This window comes from Astatotilapia calliptera, chromosome 6, assembly GCF_900246225.1.
Source record: "Astatotilapia calliptera chromosome 6, fAstCal1.2, whole genome shotgun sequence".
In the NCBI taxonomy this organism is placed as follows: domain Eukaryota; kingdom Metazoa; phylum Chordata; class Actinopteri; order Cichliformes; family Cichlidae; genus Astatotilapia; species Astatotilapia calliptera.
In genome coordinates, this window is record NC_039307.1 from 23,256,062 (window position 1) to 23,264,583 (window position 8,522).

Below are 8,522 nucleotides of genomic sequence, written 5' to 3' on the forward strand. Positions count from 1 at the left end.
GTGAAAGAAATGCTTGTGAGAAATACTTTTGCAAACACCTTTTTATTTTTAGCTTTTGTGTTGTTTTTTCTTACCACATTGCTTGAGTCATGTTTTATCTGGTTTTGCCCTCTTTCTGCTCCTTGTGTGGATTTGTTGCTGCACATTTGAGTCCTTTGGATTCTTAGCTGGCCTCCACTGACTCTCTCTGTCTCTCAGTTTTCTCTTCTCCCCTGCTCTCTATTTTTCTTTTTTCCTCTCTTCTGGAGTCCTGAGACACAGTGACCCACTTCCAGTTCCTTCCTCTCTCCAAAGCAGAGTGTGTGTAAATGTTAAAGTTAACGGTTTTTGTTTTTGCAGCCTTTTTGCTGCACAACGCCCCCCCCCCCCCCCTTCCCTTCTTTCCTCTCTTTTTTTTCTCCCATACAACAAACCCAATTCCACTGACTCTCTCTCTCTCTCTTTTTCTGCGATTCAGAGAAACTCCGTCAGTTTCTATGAGCATATATGAGCATGTGTCCAAAGATGTGCACATATACTTGGAGCAGCAATGAAAAGATTTGAAAGTGCTTACACAAGTCTGGTGTCTGACATGCCATGCAACCTGTTAAACCTATAGCTGAATTCTGCCTCTCTCTCACTCCTGTTTCTTTTACCCCTCTTAACTCCAGTGTCTCCCCCCTCTTGTTTTTCTCCCTCTACCTTCCCCCCATGGCTGAGTCTGGCAGGGCCACGGGTTCAAAGATGTGCAAGCACCAGAATGTAGGTCAGCCATCGGTGCTGAGTTACCGATTAGAAACAGCTGTGTGTTTGTGGGCCATTTTCTCCACTGAGGCCATTGCAGAGAAACGGTGCAGAGAAAAGCTTTGCTGTCTTTGAACACCCTCTGCTCTGAAACTCCTAAACTTCATTCTACTTTCACCCCCCTAGAGATGGGGGGGGGGATGAATCAGCCACTTTGGCTTTGGTCAGCTCATCTACAATGACATGTAAACAAATCTAGTCAGGTAGTGCTGTCCTATATGCATGCAGAAACAATAAGCATGTTTAATTTGTCGCTCTTTTGTTCATAAATGGTAGTTCCTTGATCCCCCCCCCCCCCCCCTTTTTTTTTTCTCTTTCCTCTGAGCCCTTAAAATAGTCTGGCATGTCTGTGGTTCTGTCTATTGTGTTTGAATGAAACCATTGCTCAACTGCAGAATGTGTTTCCCTCCTTATGCTGTAACTAATGTGTAGCATGAAATAACTGGGAATGAGGGTGGGGGGGGTGTCTGTAAATGACACCAGTACTGGCATGTCTTGATCAGCCCTGGATGCCCCACCAGAACAGCCCTTATTACCAGTGCCTGTCTATATATACAATAATTACCTTTTGCCTGTTAGAAATTCATGTTTAAAACCCCTAAATACACTAGTGTGGGAGGAGCGCAGGGAAAAACGACATCACTCCTTGCACATCCAAACTATGAAACAACCCTCCTTCTAGTGCTGTCTGAGCACCGGATATGAGCCAAACCCTGTACCTTGCAGCTGCGTGCCCAACATGTCAAATGGGGAAAAAAATAAATGCATGCAGACACCCAAACACATACATTTACATGTAGCAAACTCAACAAAGCAAATGTGCGTGCAAGCAAACAAAGAGCATATACAAAGGCTCAGATGCAATCAGTCACAGAAGCTCAAGTTGTACGGTATGTATGACCTCGAGTGATAGTCATCACAGCGGCGTGCTGTCTCTGACAATTGTCCCTGCCACGCCCTTTTGAACACTTGTGAGCTAGCTAATGAAAAGCTTAAGAAGGGCATGTCAGTAACAAAAGTACGGACGCACACTGACACACACACAACTCATTACTCGCACGGCACGTGTGCATTTTTTAAAGATTGGCAGAGCCCAGCTGAGAAACTGATCCTTCGACCAAAATATATGGTGTCCCCCATTTGTGCACTATGTGATATTTGTTCTGGGTCATGGCATCATTTAGCAGGAATAGTAAAAAGTAAATTACAGTGCAGAAGTGGTTAAAGATGTTTCTGCTTACTATTTGGAAACTCTCGTGCAAGTGAGCGAGATGTAGAGCCCCGACGCTGTTGTCACATGCTCCTGGGATGGTCCTAATTTCCGCATTAGGAAATTGTTCTGTAGACCACTGTGTGTTCATCTGACCTTGAGTTGGATTGTGGAAACAACATGAATACGAGTCTCTTTTTAAAGAACACGTCGGCAGGTGTTTCCAGTAAAATATTACTTTGCAAGTCAGGTGCCTAAAAGTCTGAAATTTCCATAGTTTCTGAATGGTTGCCCTGACTTGCAAGGGTGTTTTCCCAGTTGGGAAATTTATTTTTACCTTTTCCAGCTCTGCATGAATGTGGAATTAGCATAAAATTTGAAAACATAAATAGGTGCTTCCCATTAAACTACAAATGCGTGTGTGGATTTACTTCTGGCCTCTGTTCAGCTAAAATAAATGAGATGCACTGTCCATTTGAGAGTTACAGTTACAGTTGTTGGTGGGTTTATTCATTTTTTTTACATTTCTGACAAAGCAAGCTTTTCCTGATTGATGGTGACGCTTTCATAGGTTAGCTGCTACACATGCAGGAAAAAACTAACCTTAATAGTTAAGAAGGTCTAAGTACTCAAGTATTTCACTCTCAGGCTGATTGATGTTGATGTTTTCTACAATCAAAAACTACAAACTTCAAAGCAGCCTTTCAAGCCTACAGGGGCTGGGTGTCTCACTTCCAGTGAATACACGGAAGTGCACAGTCACAAGTCACAACAAGTCCAGAGGTTAGACGCAATGGCACAGTAGGGATCTGCAAATCCAGACATCCTGACAGGGAACCTCGGCAGAATGTCAAACTCGCTTCTGAACTGTGAGACATGAGCCTCGGTTTTTCTTTTTGTTTCAGAAACAGAGTGCTTTCATTTGCTGATATTCAGCCATCATGAGGAGAAAATCACATCCACTGGTGGGTGGTCTGTCACCATATGTCTATGCTGCCCACCCACAGGAGAAGATCGGCCTGGTTTGCATATTTATAGGGAGGATGTTTGCTGTTGGAGCCCGCTGTTTGAGTGTATGAATTAGCTTAAGTTCGCCAGTTGCCATGGTCACCGATATGGTTGTTTTATTTAGGCCTGCCCCCCTCCAGGCTTCCTTGACTTTCTGTAGCTGTATGGGTCGTGCTGTTGTCTGTGTTTCCGCCTGGTGGGACACCCCCCCCCCCCCCCCCCCCCCCCCACTACTAAACCACTCCAGCATGAACATAAATATTTAATAAAAGTGAATCAAGCAGAAAATCTATAATGATTTACATCCTACATGGCATATTATGAATGCAGCAGTGCCACGCACTCAGGTTTTAACACTGCATGAGATCGTGGAGGACGCATGGAGGACATATGCCACAGCAACATGGTGCTGTCAGGACAGCACAGTGCCCAGGAGGGGAAGGAGGATGTGACAGTCGCTCTACCACATGCAAGGTAGGCAGAGGAACCCAGGAACTGGGAGGGAGTCCAAATGAGAAGAGCCAGACACAGAATATTGTCCAGAGTCCACCGCTAGTTCCACAAGAAAAGGGGTTGGACCACAAGATTTGGAACAGCAAAGGATAGCCGAACAGTTTGTCACCTTTCAGCCTCTCGTTGTGTGGACAGCCGTCAGCTCTGTGGGAGGAGCTGCACAGATGGAGAAAGCTGGGCATGCTGTATGAAGGGACATGGGAGGAAAAAAATTATTTTTTGTAGCCTCAGTGTGCACAAATAAACCCAGTGCATTCAACAAAATCACTAACAGAGGACCTAAAGAGCAGTCACCTCCAAAATAATAAAATCCACCCCCTTTTTTTTTTTTTAAAGGACCAAGGCACAAATCACTTCAGAAGTTCCAAAGCTGTTTCATCATCTGTTAAGAACATGTTTTTAAGCCATATAGGCCCTGAAGGTATCCAATCTGTGAGCATGTGTACATCATATCAGTCTCATGCTGAGATTAGCACAGACGTTGTTCAAAGAGACGTGACACCTAGCACATTCACTGTGCGCTCGGACTGCAGTGCTGCCAAAGCGAATACTGACCTTACAAAACAGAAAAAAATGATGACCTTCTCAAGTCATCAGAAACGCTTGGTAAGAAGAGATCACTCACCACAAATGTTGCATGATTGTGGAAGGGAAATGTCTTAAAGAAATTCAGTTAGATAACGAAAAGAATGGATACACAGTAGATCCCATTTACAGAAGAGCGGTGTGGCCGATTAATAGTATAGAGCATGTAGATTGCACCCACACACAGAATATGACCTGGGAGGACGTCAAACAACTTCACGGTGATAGGAGCTGAGTCACGTGACCTTGTCTCGACCTGGAGAGAGGGCTGAGAGACAAAAGGCAAAACCAACACACCACTTTGAACAGAAATAAAGGGAGTGACGAGTAGTGGCATTTTGTGTCTGGGACTGCCCGACACATCTGAGAGAGTCTGACTGAAAGAAAGACATCTGATGGTTTGAAGCCTGCCAACATCAAAGGCTTTTAGTCGGGGCCGAGATGAGACTCGAGCTCAGAGGTTTTGTTGTGCGACAAACTGCAAGCTTCACCATGACAGCGTCCTTCCTTTTAAAAGCAAAACAATGTGATGCAACATTTCTCAGCGCACCTTCTCATAAGCATTTGTTTGCCTTTACAGTAAAATGTTAAAATAGAAAACTTATTTTCACCTTTTTTTTTTAGCACTTTTTAACAGTTCTAATTAAACACTGATAAATACAATATTGTGGTGGCGATCGTGGCTCAAGAGTTGGGAGTTCGCCTTGTAATCGGAAGGTTGCCGGTTCGAGCCCTGGTTTGGACAGTCTTGGTCGTTGTGTCCTTGGGCAAGACACTTCACCCTTTGCCTACTGGTGGTGGTCAGAGGGCCCGGTGGCGCCAGTGTCCAGCAGCCTCGCCTCTGTCAGTGCACCCCAGGGTGGCTGTGGCTACAATGTAGCTTGCCATCACGTGTGTGTGGATGACTGGATGTGTAAACCGCTTTGGGGTCCTTAGGGACTAGTGAAGCGCTATACAAATACAGGCCATTTACAATAAATAAGTAAATAATATTACATGATGCAATCTGATGTGTGGCTTGCAGTACAGTAGTTGGACAGACTTATTGCCTGTTGTGGACACACCCCACCTCGCCCTCAGGAACATTTCCAGACAGTTAATTCATTGGTATTTCTTTACTGCATCAACACCTATGACACACAGGAAAATGCATCGGGATAGACGAAGGAACATGTAATTTCAATGACTAAGACTGTTTGTGTCAGCGTCTACTACACAAAACCTGTGGTGCGCTGCATCACGCTAATACCGAGTGGTTAATTTTCAATAGCAAGTGTGAAGTCACATGAGGCGTTAGTACTTTTTCAGTCATGTGAATATGAGGTGTTGCTCGAGACCAATCAGAGCTTGCTCATAGTGAAAAAAGAAATCACCTACATGCATGAGCACGAACACTGAATTTTTAGATATCAGCTTTAACTCTGTGCACTCTTGAAATCGTCTTTACGGCTTGAGTTTTACTTCGTGGTGCAAAAATGGCAGAACGCAGACCACACTGAGGAACGTTGGCCCAGAGGATGTTGGGGAAGATGGGTGGAGGGATGAGACGGAAGGAAGGTAGCCCGTAAACAATCAGTGTCAACAAGATAAACAACTCCCTAAGTCTGCAAATCCCTCTCCCCTTGTCGCTCATTAGCGTTCCTGATTTACAATCGCACTGAAGCCCCATGAGTACACTGCAGCCTTGCTGCAGGGCTGGTAAAGCTAAGATAGAGGTGTTTTATTACCAACCCCCCACCTCATTTGAGCTAAAACTTTTTGGGCATTAAATTAGACATATATGTATTTACTGAAATAACACCGTCCTGGAACATATTTATAATTAAAGATCAAATGATAACCAAGTAAATAAAATTGACATGTCTTGTCATTTCTTGCCACGTCTTTGCTGTTTGCTGCCTCCGCTGCTTCAGATTATTAATTATTGAAAACATCTTTATGACTCATGGGCACAACTGTAAGTGTTGTGAGACTAGCTTAGAAGTGTCATGTAAAAGAAAAAAAAAGCAGTAACCCCAAATTCAGTCACTTAATGGAGGCGTTTTAGGCTGTTTCCTGTGAACATCGCTGTGATTAGGGGATTATCACTTTGATGCTGGTTGCTTAAAAAAAGTGTTTTCGATATTTTGTTTGTCACTGGTGACTAAAAATGGAAAATGTTGATTAAAAATGAAACCTTGCATTTTCATTTCACTGAATCTTCACCTTCTTTGATTTCTTGTCATCACAGTTAAGCCTTCGCTTTTGGTTTTTGATAACTGTATGTGGAAGGTTTCTGCAGATTTGGGTCTTGGTGTCGCATAATTATCTTACTATAGTACACAAAATGCCTGTGTTTGTTTCTTTGCCCATGAACTCCTCCTAGATGATTGTGAGCTGAGCTACCAAACTAGGCACACAGATATATCCTCAGGCTTCTGAGGGTTCTTATCTATATCAGACATTATGTTGTGACAATGTAACCTAGAAAAAACTTAGCGACTTGCAAATACCTGTTTTTAGCATTTATGCACCTGTGACACCTTATAAAAGCATTATGTCAGTTTTCAGTTCATGAGAGTAGCATCTCATTTATATCCACTAAAGTTTAATTGTGCAGGCCTAGCAACAGGTTAAAATGGGCAATTTTTAGCACCCCTATTTTCCCCAGTTTTCATATGTTTATTTGTTCATCTTATTCACGCTGAGAAAATTAAGTATATCAGTTTCATAACAGCACAACCAAGCCAATCAGTTCTGTACTAGTAAAAATAATACTCCAGCAAACAAGGAGAAGAGAAACAACTTCAAAGCCCAAAATGAAGAAGCTCATAGTTTGATTAAAAAAACAAAACAAAATACTGGCATATACAGTTTCTGATCATATTCTTACATTAACAACATTCAGTAATTAAACCCCCCCCCCAACATTAGTTTAAAGCAACCACTATTAAAAAGGCCAAAAATAAAGTCTCTTCCTCAGTTGACTTTATGACCTAAATTTCACAAATAGTCATAATGCTCTTATTCACAGTTCAGTGCTATTAATTTGCAGCACAAATGCCATTGGTCTGAGGCCAGATGGGGCTATAGCGTTGAGGCATTTGACTATGATGGAATGATGGATGAGGGGGTTGGAAAGAAAGAGCAAGTGGAGAGAATTGTCATTTGTATGACAGGCCTGAAGCAATGAGCAATGCAAGGCCTGGGCCGCTGTGATCATAGAGCATGCAGATGATAAGTCTATAAATAGGCGTATGCAGCAGGAGGGACAAAGGCTATTTCCTCTCATATGATGCAAAGGGATTGTTGGACTTCTGCACTGTAATGAACGCTTGAGAGGTTGACCAGTCACCACTTTTGAAATTTAGGTTCAGGTGTATAAAATGTGTGAGCCTGGTGTCTGATTTGGCCACGCTGCATTTCTTTTTAATGTCTAGTTTATGTCTGTAAAAATACTCTGCAGATGTCTACATGACAAGTGTTTCCGGTATTATTTTTAAACTAAAATAATTTAAAATTCTAAGCACACATTTTATATTCTGCCAACCATGCTAACTTCTTTGTGAAACATGTTTTGGCTGAATTTTCCACTGGAACCGAATGGGTTGTCAAACTATGCCACTGAATAATTACAGCAGCCCAAAAGCCACATCTTTCTACTTAAGAGCACTCGACTAAGAGAGGAAACAGAAGTGATAACATGCACAAGATGATGAATGCATGCTTGCATAAAGGATCTTTGCAGGATCAAGGTCAGTTTACTTGTAGGCATTTGTTTTATAGTGCTGACCTCCCTCTGAGGTCAAACAAATGCTCATACAACAAAACCCAGAGGAGGCAAACACACCCACTGTGTCTCCATAAGCCTGTGGCCTTCTGCGATCAGAAACCAGCTACAAGATTATGCAGGTTTCAGTGGCACAGTGCATCAAATGTACATGTGGGCCCATGATAAGAAGCGTTCAAGTTGCCTAACGTCTCTGTAATTACCCAAGGAATAGTCATGAGATGTAGTCCAAACGCAGCATCAGGCCTGGCCGGAGAAAATGCAGCAACTGAGCAGATGTGAAACACTTGCATTCTATGTGTGATGGGTTATATTCTCACTATGACTGTACCCAAATGCCGCAAGGCTAATTTCGTCTCTGTTTACTGTGCTCTTCGAGCACACATATTCTCAGTCCTCCTTGGTATTGTCTAAATTCAAAGGAAACGCAGATAAAAAAAAAAGCAAATAATTCCTTTTTTCTGATCTGTGTGCATGGGAGGAGAAATCTGTTTACTGACAAGTAGGCATGCCTCATAAATGTGTATTAAAAGGAAAAACAAAGCATGGAAAGCATTCGTGCAATCCTGTCTATTACATTTCTCAATGCATTTGTTTATTTTGGAGCATTATTAAGCGAAAACAAGAGTTCAAGCTGACACTCAATATTAAGTC